This window comes from Ochotona princeps, chromosome 1, assembly GCF_030435755.1.
Source record: "Ochotona princeps isolate mOchPri1 chromosome 1, mOchPri1.hap1, whole genome shotgun sequence".
In the NCBI taxonomy this organism is placed as follows: domain Eukaryota; kingdom Metazoa; phylum Chordata; class Mammalia; order Lagomorpha; family Ochotonidae; genus Ochotona; species Ochotona princeps.
Window position 1 is genome coordinate 16545196 of NC_080832.1, and position 12555 is coordinate 16557750.

The 12555-nt window shown below is 46.3% G+C and overlaps 1 protein-coding gene across 4 annotated transcripts in view; it reads right to left on the reverse strand.

Annotated features, from left to right (window-relative positions):
- The window catches only part of SASH1 (SAM and SH3 domain containing 1), a 264392-nt gene that overhangs the window by 131434 nt on the left and 120403 nt on the right, over window positions 1-12555 (reverse strand). The window lies entirely within an intron of this gene.

Consider the following 12555-nt stretch of genomic DNA (forward strand, 5'->3'; position numbering starts at 1 on the left):
GGAAGCAGATTACCAAATTAAAAAGCTGTGGGAACGGAATTAAAAGACTACTGCAGGGCCCAGTGTGATAGCCTAGTGGCTAAAGTCCTCCTCGCTTTGCAAGTACGGGGATTGTATAGGAGCACCGGTTCTAATCCCAGCAGCTCCGCTTCCCATCCAGCTCCCTGTTTGTAGCCTGAGAAAGCAGTGGAGGATAGACCAAAGCCTTGGGACCCTGCACCTGTGTGGGAGACCCAGAAGAGGCTCCTAGCTCCTGGCTTCAGATCAGCTCAGCTCCGGCCATTGCAGCCACTTGTGGAGCGAATCATCAGATGGAAAATTTTTCTGTCTCTGCTCCTCCGTATATCTGCCTTTCCGATTAAAATAAATAAATCACTTGAGGCTCTGCTGGATGTTCTTTTCTTGGTGGTGGTGGTGTTCTTGTTACCCAGTAACTTGAATATTGTTTAATGTATTATAATACATTGTAGAGTTTATCTTAAGCTGTTGAAAATTGTAATGTACAAATGTGAATGGATACTTATCTATAATAGGGGTAACTTTTGGCTTACCTATAATGGATGTTTCTAAAAACAAGTGAGGGGACAGTAGGTCTTTCCTTTTTTTCTATTTTCTTGGCACAAGTTGCACTATTGAAAATTGAGATTGTATAAACCTGGTCAAAAGCAGCAAGATACCCAAATCTTGTAGCTGTCCAATAAAAAGCTGTTATACTAAAAAAAAAAAAAAATTACTGTAGTGTGAGAGAAGGTAAAATCCATGTATCCAGGGATCCTCAGAAAGCTCATGGGAAATATATCTGATGCAAACACAAGGGGAACTTCACACATGGAGGGAACAAACACGACAAACATGCAGCAGTAAGCTATGCACGTCTTCATTCAGGGAAGGATGCTTCCTTTTTTAGCCGTTTTACTTCCCTGGGACCCCAGCTGCCCCCCACCTCCTCTCTATCCCTGTCTCTGATATGATTTTTCTCTAAGACAATCTAGAAAGTTGACTTGAGCAAGACAACCCAGGAAAACACAACTTTGGGACCCCTTAACGGTCACCCCAGACTGCTCAACAGCCCCCTGGGTAACTCGGGTCAGTGTCTCCTAGAGACACACGGCTAGTATTGCAGAGTAGCTCAAGATGTGAGCAGGGTTTGTGGACAAGTTTCTCCCAGAGACCTTCAGCTAGGACTTAAGCCCTGGTCCAGGCCATGCCCTCTAACTACTTCCCATTCGCTGATAAGACAGAATTCAGAAGGAAGAGAAACAGAAATGGAAAGAAACCATTTCTTTAGAAAAGATCCTTCCTTTCCTAGCAACAACATGTTCCGCAGTTGAAGCTATCACCTCCGAAGTTCCTGGATTCTAAGCTAAGGACGAGGTCAGTGAGATCATTGAACACTGGAACGTGTTTGGACAAAGGCATGCCTCCACGACCCAGATACGGCTGATGCCACAGCCCAGACTGACGCAGCAGCTGGAAGAACTCGCCCGCCTATTCCAGATGCTGCTGCCAGATTGGCAGCAAAAACGTAGGCCAGAAACCTGTCTGATGGTTCTCAAGACACATCGTAACGAATCCTGACACTCAGCACCCCCACGGCAAAGCCCAACCCAACAGCACCTGCCCCAAAGGCCACAACCTCATCGCACCTTCTCCTGCCTTGCTCCATCTGCCCTTGTTGTAGCTGTGAAAATGACCTAGCTATAGAGAGGGGAAGTTCAAGCAACCACATGAGCCACCCAACAAAATTAGCCCCAAACCTCCCCTTTCCTTGTTGACCACTATCCTAGCCAGGTTTAGAAGGGAAGCTAAAGGCCAGAGCTTTGACTCAACTGGTTACTCCTCTGCCTGCAAGTGCCTGGATCCCATAGGGGCCCCAGTTGGTATCCCGGCTGCTCCCCCTCCCATCCAGCTCCCTGCTTGTGGCCTGGGAAAGCAGTCGAGGATGGACCAAGTCCGTTGGACCTGGCAACCACATGAGAGATCTGGCTGCAGTTTGGTTCATCTCTGACCATTGCAGTCATTTGGGGAAAGAACCAGCAGGTGGAAGACCTCCTTCTGTGCTTCCTTCTCTGTAAATCTGCCTTTCCAATGAAAATAAAATGAATCTTAAAAAAAAAAAGACAAAAAGAAGAAAGGAAGCTGAGGCCTTCATAGTGAGAAATCAGCAAGGAACCACAGGGCAACAGGCAGTCTCCATGGACAGCAAAAGGAGGCACACCACAGGAAAGCTCCCCACACCACTCCTACTCCCCAACCTTGGGCGCGCGCATGCGCGCACACACACACACACACACACACACACACACGCACACACACACACACACCTGTGACTATCACCTGGGGCAACCTGAGCGGACAGCAGAGCAGCACCCATAGGGGTCACTGTGCTGACCGCCAGCCATGAGCATGACAGCCAAGGGCCTGCCTCCAAAGGGCTCAACTCCACAGGTGCCCCTGCCACTCAGGGACGCTCCAGGGCAGCTCCAAGGATCAAGAGGCCTGGCCAACCTTTAGAATCAGGGCACCACCTTCTATTAACCAGAGTGTTTTTGCTTGCCCTTCCAAAAGGCAAAGCCTTCAGCACCAAGGTTCACCTCCTGCATCTTGCCTCCTCCTAGCCCCGCCCCTTTTACTCTGGGGGAGAGAAAAACCCTGTGGGCAAGGAAGGGCAAGACTTGCAACACTTTATCTGAACCCATTTTGAAGAGTTACCTCATCACACCCCTAGAGCTCTAGAAGAGCCTGGGGTCTACTACAGAGCTGTCTCCTCCCTGAGCTGTGGGCCATCCTCAACTGGAAACTTCTGCCTTTGGTCACTGGGTAAATAAAATCAACTCACCTGCCACCTTCAACCACAGACAATCCACTGTCTCCTAATGACCAAGGGCACTACCTACTGGGGGCACATCATAGCTTCTTATGGCTGCTGTTCTTGGACAGAAAGAAAATTCTCTTTCTGTACTCTCTCTCTCTCCCTCTCCCTCTCTCTCTCTCTCTCCCTCACACACACACACACACACACACACACACACACACACCATCCACACCATAATAGTTCTCACTTCAGCTTCCCTCATGAACAGCCATTAGTCACACTGGCAAACTGTATGCCCTCTCATCATTGAATGTTTCCCTGAACAAACCAAGAAAACAAAATAAATTGTAGCAAAGCCCAAGCTATTATTTTCCTTTCTCCTCCTTTCCTATATATCCTACCAATCCATTCAAAGCCAGTTCTTCAGTTCTGACTCACCAAGCTACTGACTGAATTTTTTTCCTTTGAGTGCAAAGTTTAATTTTCTACCTTATTCCCAATCACTTGAAACTGCCTCCCCAAAAAATGTGGAAACCTGAAAAAAATATGTGTTGTTTCTGAGGAAGAAAGCAGCTGTTCTACTCCACAGAAGGCCAATATTTCACAGCCCACAAGGTGCCACTATAGCCAGACCTCACGTGGCGCTCAGCAGGTAATAATTTAGTACAGGGCCACACAGCTGCCTCTGGGCTTCCCAGATCACTCTCCAGATGTGCAGTGATACCCCCACATTACCACTTTCATCAGTTTTGATGACGTAAATGCCAAGGAAAGCACAAGAAAGGAAAGGAAAGGAAAGGAAAGGAAAGGAAAGGAAAGGAAAGGAAAGGAAAGGAAAGGAAAGGAAAGGAAAGGAAAGGAAAGGAAAGGAAAGGACAAGAAGGAAAGGAAAGGAAAGGAAAGGAAAGGAAAGGAAAGGAAAGGAAAGGAAAGGAAAGGAAAGGAAAGGAAAGGACAAGAAGGAAAGGAAAGGAAAGGAAAGGAAAGGAAAGGAAAGGAAGGGAAAGGAAAGGAAAGGAAAGGAAAGGAAAGGAAAGGAAAGGAAAGGAAAGGAAAGGAAAGGAAAGGAAAGGAAAGGAAAGGACAAGAAGGAAAGGAAAGGAAAGGAAAGGAAAGGAAAGGAAAGGAAAGGAAAGGAAAGGAAAGCACAAGAAGGAAAGGAAAGGAAACGAAACGAAAGGAGCGAGCACATCTTATCTGTCCCACTCCCTCCAACAGTCCTTGATGTCCTGATCAAACCGTACACGAGAACTGCCTGACAATTCTCCACATCGCTCCCACTGCAGGCACCCAAACAAATCAAGCGATGAGAGAAAGGAAGACTGGAGTAAATTTGGGAAATGACAAATGTTCAGACATGACGGCATTGATGGCTGGTGTGGCAGTCACTTACCGTAAACCCATCAGCTTGTATCTATTAAATATGCACAGCTTTGCATATGTGGTTCATACTTCAGCAAAAAAAAAGTGGGAAAAGCAGAATGACAGAGAGCTCTTCCATTTGCTGGTTTACTCTCCAAATGGTTGCAACAGCCAGAGCTGTTGTAAAACCAGGAACCAGGACTCCAGCTAGGTCACCTCCAGGGTTAGCATTACCCCTTGCTTCCCAGCATGGGGCTGGATCAGAAATTAGAGTGCCCGGGAGGTGAACTGGCACTCTGACATGGGATGTGCGTGTCTAGAGCTCCAGCTTAACCCGTTGTGCCACAATACCCACTCCCGTTGGCTTGTTTTTTAAATTGAAGCCCTTTCAGCACTATTTGGCAACTCCATTATTTTATCCAACTTGCTGTTACTTGAGTCAGCTACAAACCTACTCAGTGAAAACATTTACTTCCGCTCTAGGTATCTGCAACATGAGTCTAGGGAATTTAAATAACACTACTGGTGTGGCCCCACATTTACTGCATCTTTCTTTGCAGGAAAGTGAAGCCTAAGCCTGACTAACACCCCCAAATGCTATCGTCTCAAGACAGGGAATGCTGCGAAGTGGACTTCCATGGTTTAAATCAGCTCGCCACTTGCGGATTTCATTCACTCTAAATTCTTCTAAAAAGTCAAGATTTCTTTCCAGTCTAGAGTTTAAATCTTGGTTTCATTTCTTTCTTGTTCTCCTGCTTTCGTTCTCAGGCATGAGGCTAAACCGATATATTTTTCAACTTTAGAAACAGGGGAAAACCTTATTTCCTCAAAGAACTTATAAAAGGACATTGTGAAATTTCAAGTCACATCATCTTTTTACATGACTTTTTCCATCGTGTCTGAAAAGGAAAATGAGCAAATTCAACTTCCCTTTCATTGTCTCAATACAGAACTGGGTCACAGTATCTATGTGGCCGTCCATTTCAGTGGGGGCAATTTAAATCCCACCACCAGTAACAGCTGACAGTCAAATCCACATAACATCCCCCCCCCCCAGTCATACAACACTTGGATACCAAATACCCACCTTAAAATACATAAATAAGACTGAAAATTATAGAGATAAGGGTCATGGTAATAAACAGCTCAGATGGGATGGATAAGCAGAAACAGAACTCTCCCAACTGGTTCAACCAAATTTCTGAGAGGTGTCCTAATGCAGTCCTGTGCCTCAAGAAATAGAGAGAGAGAAAGAAAGAGAGAGAGAGAAAGAGAGAAATTAATTAATTAATTAATTGCTAGGGCAACAGATGGCATTCATGCCATTATTTTGGTCTTAATTTGCTCTCTTGTCTCCCCAGATGTGATTTATGGATTAGAATACCTTAACAGATTTAAGCAGCGAAAGAAGGGAAGGTGGCGTTCAGAAACACCAAAGTAATCAAGTGCATGCAGATTAGACCCAAACAAATCTGTGGTCTCCCTATGGAAAGGCAGCACCCCAACGGGACACCTGGAAGGGCCGCTCTAACTGCTCAGAAAGAGAACAGGCTCCAGCTCATTCACTGCTTCCATACCTTTTCTGTCCACAAGTGCATGAGTTACATTATATGTTACCCCAGCTTTGACACAGGAGCCAAATCCACTCAAAGAAATCAGCTCAGACCATGAAGCTTAACTGATTTCTTGAGTGGCTTCACAATGCTTTCTCACTCCTACTGAGCTTGCTTAGAGATTTTGGGGTGATAAAACTTTTCAGGCGAAATTGCTGCATCCATAGAAAAGACCTGAACGCTGCTTCCCGGGTCCACCTAGCTGAAATTCTGCAATGTCACCACGGGCACACAGCCCTCTAGGCCCCATTCTGCGTTGTCACGCCACAGATATTCACTGCTCACACAATCTTCCGTCTCAGCTATTTTCCTCGGAGGCATCACTCCCGGCGTTCCTACAGACTATAGCACCGTATGTCTCAGGAAAAAAAATTAACACAGAACAGCTGAAAGCATACACCAACTGCATAGATGAGTTCATGCTGATGGACAGGGAGGGCTCTGGGGCACACCCCAGGCAGATGGCTGCAGGAGGGCTGACTTCATCCCTTCCATCCCCCTAGCTCCAAAAACATCTGGAACTTCCCAGAGCCTCTGTCTAATTCTTAATCTGAAAAGATACCTAGGGTGTCCCTGGCCCTGACTATGGTGCATATGTGGGTCCCAGTTAGCACAGATCCTCCTGAAGAGTGAAGGGCCTTATAGTATACACAGGACTGACTATTCCATCCTTCTAGAATTCTCTTTATCCGCACTTTCAGGCACAAGGTATCCTAATGCCTTAGGGGTTGGGGAGAGTCAATCGTGGAAAAAAAGAACACAGACCTCCTTCCAATTTATAAATATGTATGTATTTATTAGTATTATATCCACTCACAACCATAGCCATTTATTAATAGCAATTCTATTTACAACTACAATTACTTACATTGAAAATCCACACCAAAATGGGCAGTTAAAATAAGATCAAGACAAGGATAAGTTAAAATTCTAGGTTCTTTCTTGCTCCCAAATAGATAAACATCTGTACTGCCAGTCACGCGCAGGACCACAGCCCTTCAAGAACTGTATTAGGTCAAGGTTGGAACAAACAAGCATAAGCACTGTGGGTCAGATGGGAGTGGGTGTCTTACACTGAGCCTAAATTCACTGTCACTCAGTTCCAAAAGCAGATAGAAGGAAGCCAATGTAAACAGGGAACGGCCAAAACAGGGCCCAGGAGATCATAGGAACCAGAAAGCCAACTGGAACCCACATCTGCTTCTCATTAGCTCAACCCTGGCGCTATGCGTCACCTACCAGAGAAGCCAGCACCCTGTGCAACGAACTTGCAAGCACCGGGCTCAAAACTCAGACAAGAGGAAGGAGATCAGGCCCTGCACAGAACCTAGTGGCTGAAGTTCAGGCCTTGCATGCACCAGGATCCCATAAAGGCGCTGGTTTGTGTCCCGGCTGCTCTACTTCCCATCCAGCTCCCTACTTGTGGTCTAGAAAAGCAGTAGAGGATGGTCCAAAGCCTCGGGACCTTGCACCCACAAGGGAGATCTAGAAGAAGCTCCTGGCCCCTGGTTCAGATCAGCTCAGCCCTGACAGTAGAGGCAATTCAGTGAGTGAATCAGCGAACAGAAGATCTTTCTGTCTCTCCTTCTCTGTAAATCTGACTTATAATAAAAATAAATAAAACCTTTCAAAAGAAAGAAGAGGCAGAAAATCTGGCAGGTTCTGGAGTTACTGCAGGTCTTGTTTTCAGCCCATAAGGCAGGCAACCCAGATAGGCGACACCATGTGCAAGCCACTCCAAGCCCTGGTATGCTCTGCCTACCTGCATAGTCTAAAAGATGACGCTGCTGTGGCTGTCTCCTACCTTCCAAATCAAACAAGTGACCTCTTTGGGACATCAATAACCAAGAATTATGCCAGGAAGGGTCAACAGGGTACAATCCAGCAAAAGGCTTAGGCACTGGAGACCAGTGTGTGCTTAGATGATACTGCATGGCATAGCATGGAAGACAAGAAGCAATGCTGGAGCACAATTCCTGGAGGGAAACTGTCACCTGCAACATGTTTCCAAGAGGTACCTGTGCTCCTGCTCTTGATCTCACCAAGAAGCACAGTTCTTCCAATGACGGTGAAAAGCCCAAGGTCAGGCTGCAGAGCTGGGGTCCCACATTCTCTGTCAGACCCCACTAACCATGGCTCACCACACCACACTCCTCCACAACTCCCCCTTCCCTGCAGGATTCCCAAGCATTCTCTTGGCATTTGTCTCACCCTGTGCTCCCTGCTCTGGAAGAGAAGAGTCACCCATGGGTGGATGCAGTGAAAGCCCCAGCAGAAACATTTCCCATCCCACTTCACGCAGGTCCAATGCAGACAGCTTGATGCCGGGATGCAAAACGCCCAAGACTCCAGCAAAAACATCATTACCAGAAACTTAAATGTGAACTGATAATTCCTAACTATCTCCTGGGAAGGAACAGGAATAGGATGGGTGTTGGTTAAGGTCCATACGACCCATAGTGGAACACCTGGGTTACAATCTCAGTTCTGGCTCCAGCTGCTAATACAAATCTTTCATTAATTCAAGCAATATTTATACACACTGGTCTTTTGTGCTAGGTACTAAATAGGCAATCCAAAGCCAAGAAACACGCATGCTCATTTATGACTGGGCAGAAGACTAAAAAGCAGAGCCTTTAGTTTATTTTCCTTCATCCTTTGGCTAAGTCATGGGAACCCGGTAAAGGGATTTACTAAGCTGGACGGTGAATTATAAGGTTGCTTCAGAATTAAACGCTCTGAAAGATCCAATCTGTAGGCTGTCAGTGACAAAAGGCCTAAGAATTTGAAAATGCAGGGAAAAGTCAATAACTACTGGTAATTTGGTTTTGAAAAACGCCCGTATATAGTAGGTGTTTGGTCTAGGGGTCAAGTCACCAAGCCACGATGCATGGGTTCAATTCGCAGCTACGCTCCTGATTCTAGTTTGTGCCTAAGTGCACTATGAGAGGTAGTTAAGTCCCTGACAGCCAGCTGGGACACCCACACGGATGCCCAGCTCCCAATTTCAGCCTGACATGGTGGGTATTTGCGAAGTGACTCAAATCACTGGAATCTCCTCCCCACCCCAAACCATCTCTCTGACTCTTCCCCTCAAATGAATAAACAAAAAATTATAAAAGCACACGTATAGCTTGACTTTAAATGGAAATTTGAACTGAGCAGACGACCGCCTTAGACTGGGCTAGTTTCCCATCTCTAAACTGCTCTGAGCTAGACAGAAATACAAACTTGGAACCAACAGCACAGAGAGCTGGGTGTCAAGGCAGCCCCAACTTTAGTCCAGGCTCACAGATTCTGAAGTGGGTGGATCCCACTCGGAGCTTCCTCCAGCTGCCTTGGGCACACAAATCTGAGCGTGTACGTAATTTTCTTACTTTTTTCTTTTTCCTAGCACTCTGGAGAGAAATGCAGTAGAGATCACGGGCTACTCGCGGTACAATACATGAGACTCAGGTGTTGTATGAAAGGTACGGTCTGCCCAGCCCGAGAACACCACCATTAGGAGTGCTGCGTTCCAAAGTCACACTGACCTGCTCCCCGTCTGGTTTCTGCATGTGGCCTCTGGACCACGGTGGTCCCACCAACACCGCCGGAAGTGACCGACAGCCTTCCCGAAGAGCAGCAAGCAAGCACAACGGCACAAAGGTAGCAGAGGACCCTCGGTAAGAGCCTCGATGGCAGCGTGGACCTCCAGACGCCGATGCCTGCTGGGCGCGTCTTGAGAGCCGTGGCCGCAGCTGTCACAAGCCCCGCTGTCCCTGTACTCGGAGCCGAAGCCACGCCCGCCACGGAGGCGCCTGCACAGCACAAGAAAGGCGACACCGCCCAAAGAGCAGCCAGGGGCGGTGCAGACGCACCTATGGGAGAAGATCAGCCTGGCCCAAACAGTGGGCGGCGCATCGGGAGGCCGTCAGGCCAGCGCGGCCCAGACGGGCCACCCACTTCCGCTGCACCTTCTGGTACAGCTTGCGGGGCCACTATAGCAGACACTTATCCAGAGAAACAAATAAAAAATATAATACAAGCACATCACTTTTTTTTATTTTGTTTTATGACACAGTTTGATAGGCTCTGGGATTCCCCCAACCCCTCCCCCCACGTTGGATTCCTCCACATCGTTGCAGTAGTACAGTTAATATCCAGTCATAGTTGCTTCATTGCGGGCATGTACCATGCAGAGTCCAGTGTCCTGCTGTCCAGATAAATTCAAATTTCATTGGGAGACCATCCCCCGTCTGAAAGTAGATCCAGCAGAATACCATCCCCTCCAACATAACGCCACAACACAGTATCAATAACGATTTATAGCATCATGGAGTTAATTGACATGGTATTGAGTAACCAATGTTAGAAAATGTAAGTTCTTATCCACAGCCTGTGACTATTTCATTAACATTTCAGTTTTAGTTTATACACAACCGGCTGCTATACACCTTAAAATGTCTCATGTCTATTTTCGTTTTTGTTTAGCAGCTTATACTATTAAAGCGTGATTTTTACTGAACTTAGCGAATTTTAGGATAGGCTTATAACCTAACAAACAGGCTTATAACCCTAACAAGGCATGTTAACACTTGAGGCACAGAACAGTTTTGGGAGGGGTGTGCAGAGAAATCTTCGATACCCTAGTGAGGAGTAACTAATCTTTGTGTCCTACCTAGTAAGGTACATGTGAGTCCAAGCTGACCATTCACTGTCTGTTCTACACTTTCCTTATTGGTCTCTATCTGTTTTAATTTTATTTTTTTTTTGGGGGGGGGGGGGAACTCCAGATGACCCTGATGGTCATTGCAAGAGAGGGTGGTGATCCAAAGTTGGAACTAAGTAAGGACCAAAAAAAGCTCCCCTCCCAAGTCCCAAAGGAAATTTACTGTTCTGTTTTTGAGGACCACTCAGGGCTCCTGGCTGTTGTTCTGATGACCTTGGATCCTGCGAGGAAGGATCTGGGCTTCTTCCATCCCATATGGGAGATTCGAACGGCAGTGGATGACCTCAGAGTTCTCGGCCTCCAAAGGCACTCCAATTCCCCGTGGTCTCCTTGGCCATTGGGATGTAGTCCTTGGTGAGGATCCGGGAGTCTCCAGCGTTGGGATACAAGCCTCCTCCTGTCCACCTGCTCCACTCTGAGGTTCCCCCCGCTCTGTGCACATGACCTCCTGTTAAGAGGTTGTGAAGATCACTCTTGATCCCCCCTGTATGTCTTTATAGTTTTGCTACTTTCTAAAGCTGATTCGAGTCTATTGTCTATAAGTTACCTGTTATGTTCTTGATAGGTTATACTTCACGTCTTACTCACGCGTTCTAAGAAGGTGTAAGATTTCTCTGCTCTCCCGACCCATTACGGAATCACATAGCATATTGAAAGTATATTAGGTTTTACAGTTCTTTGGTGTAGATCATAAGTAGTCTGACTCACACTGATTGTTGATTCATAGATTACATCACATTATCTTACTGCATTAGATACAGGCTGTTTGAGGTTGAAATAATATTACAATTTATATGTACTATTTTTCGGATCGACATCCTTTCACCTTAAATTAAGGCAAATGTGTGATATCTAGCCTTTTGGGATTGACTCATTTCCCTTAGCATTATGGTTTCCAGTTGGGCCCATTTGGCCACAAAGAACTACATTTCGTTTTTTTTTAATAGCTGAGTAGTATTCCATGGAGTAGATGAACCACAGATTTCTTATCCAGTCTTCTGTCGTTGGGCATTTCGGTTGCTTCCAAGTTTTTGCAATTATTGATTGTGCTGCTATGAACATACGAGTGCATGTTGGTTTCTCGTGTAACAGGTGTTTTGGATATATTCCTAGAAGTGCTATTGCTGGATCATATGATATGCAGATTTTCAGTTGTGAGTGTTCTCCTCTAAGGACACCACTTCTAACCATAGTAGTGTTGCTTGTTGCTATTGCCAAAATTCCACATTTTTTTTAAATTTTATTTTTATTGGAAAGGCAGATTTACAGAGAGAAGAGACAGAGAAAGATCTTCCATCTGCTGATTCATTCCCCAAGTGGCCCCTATGGCAGGAGCTAAGCCGATCCTATGCCAAGGGCCAGGAGCCAGAAACTTCTTCAGGTCTCCCACGTGGGTGCAGGGTTCCAAGACTTTGGGCCATCCTCGATTGTTTTCCCAGGCCACAAGCAGGGAGCAGCCAGGATATGAATTGGCACCCATATGGGATCCTGGTGCATACAAGGCAAGGACTTTAGCCACTAGGCTGCTGTGCCTTTAAGACAGACATGCAATACCTCAAAAATGGTCTCTGCATATCACCTGCCCTTTAGCATCAATGTCAATTATATATTCCCCATCCACAAGCATGAGGCCTGGGATTTGTTCAAACCCACAGGGTGCAGGAGCAGACAATATAGATCATGACTAAAAACTAGTAGGACACATTTGATCCATTTTCCATCATAAGGAGGCTACAAGGAAAGGCTTATTTTTGTTTGTCGTCACCAGGACACATTCCAGCTGAAGCTTCCAGAGTATTGCATTGGTGCCTAACACCTTTGCAATGATTGGCACTGGCTGATGGATGGATGGATGCATACATGCATGCATGAGTGGAGGGGTGGATGGATCGGAGGGATGGAGGGAGGAAAGGAAGCAGATGGGTATGTGAAGGGAAGGGTGGGTGAATGAGTAGACAGTCAAGTGGCTTCAGCCCTTCCCAACTATAAAAATCACTCAGACATTGTGCACTGATAGACCCCCCCAAAAGTCAATACTTTCATATATCATGATT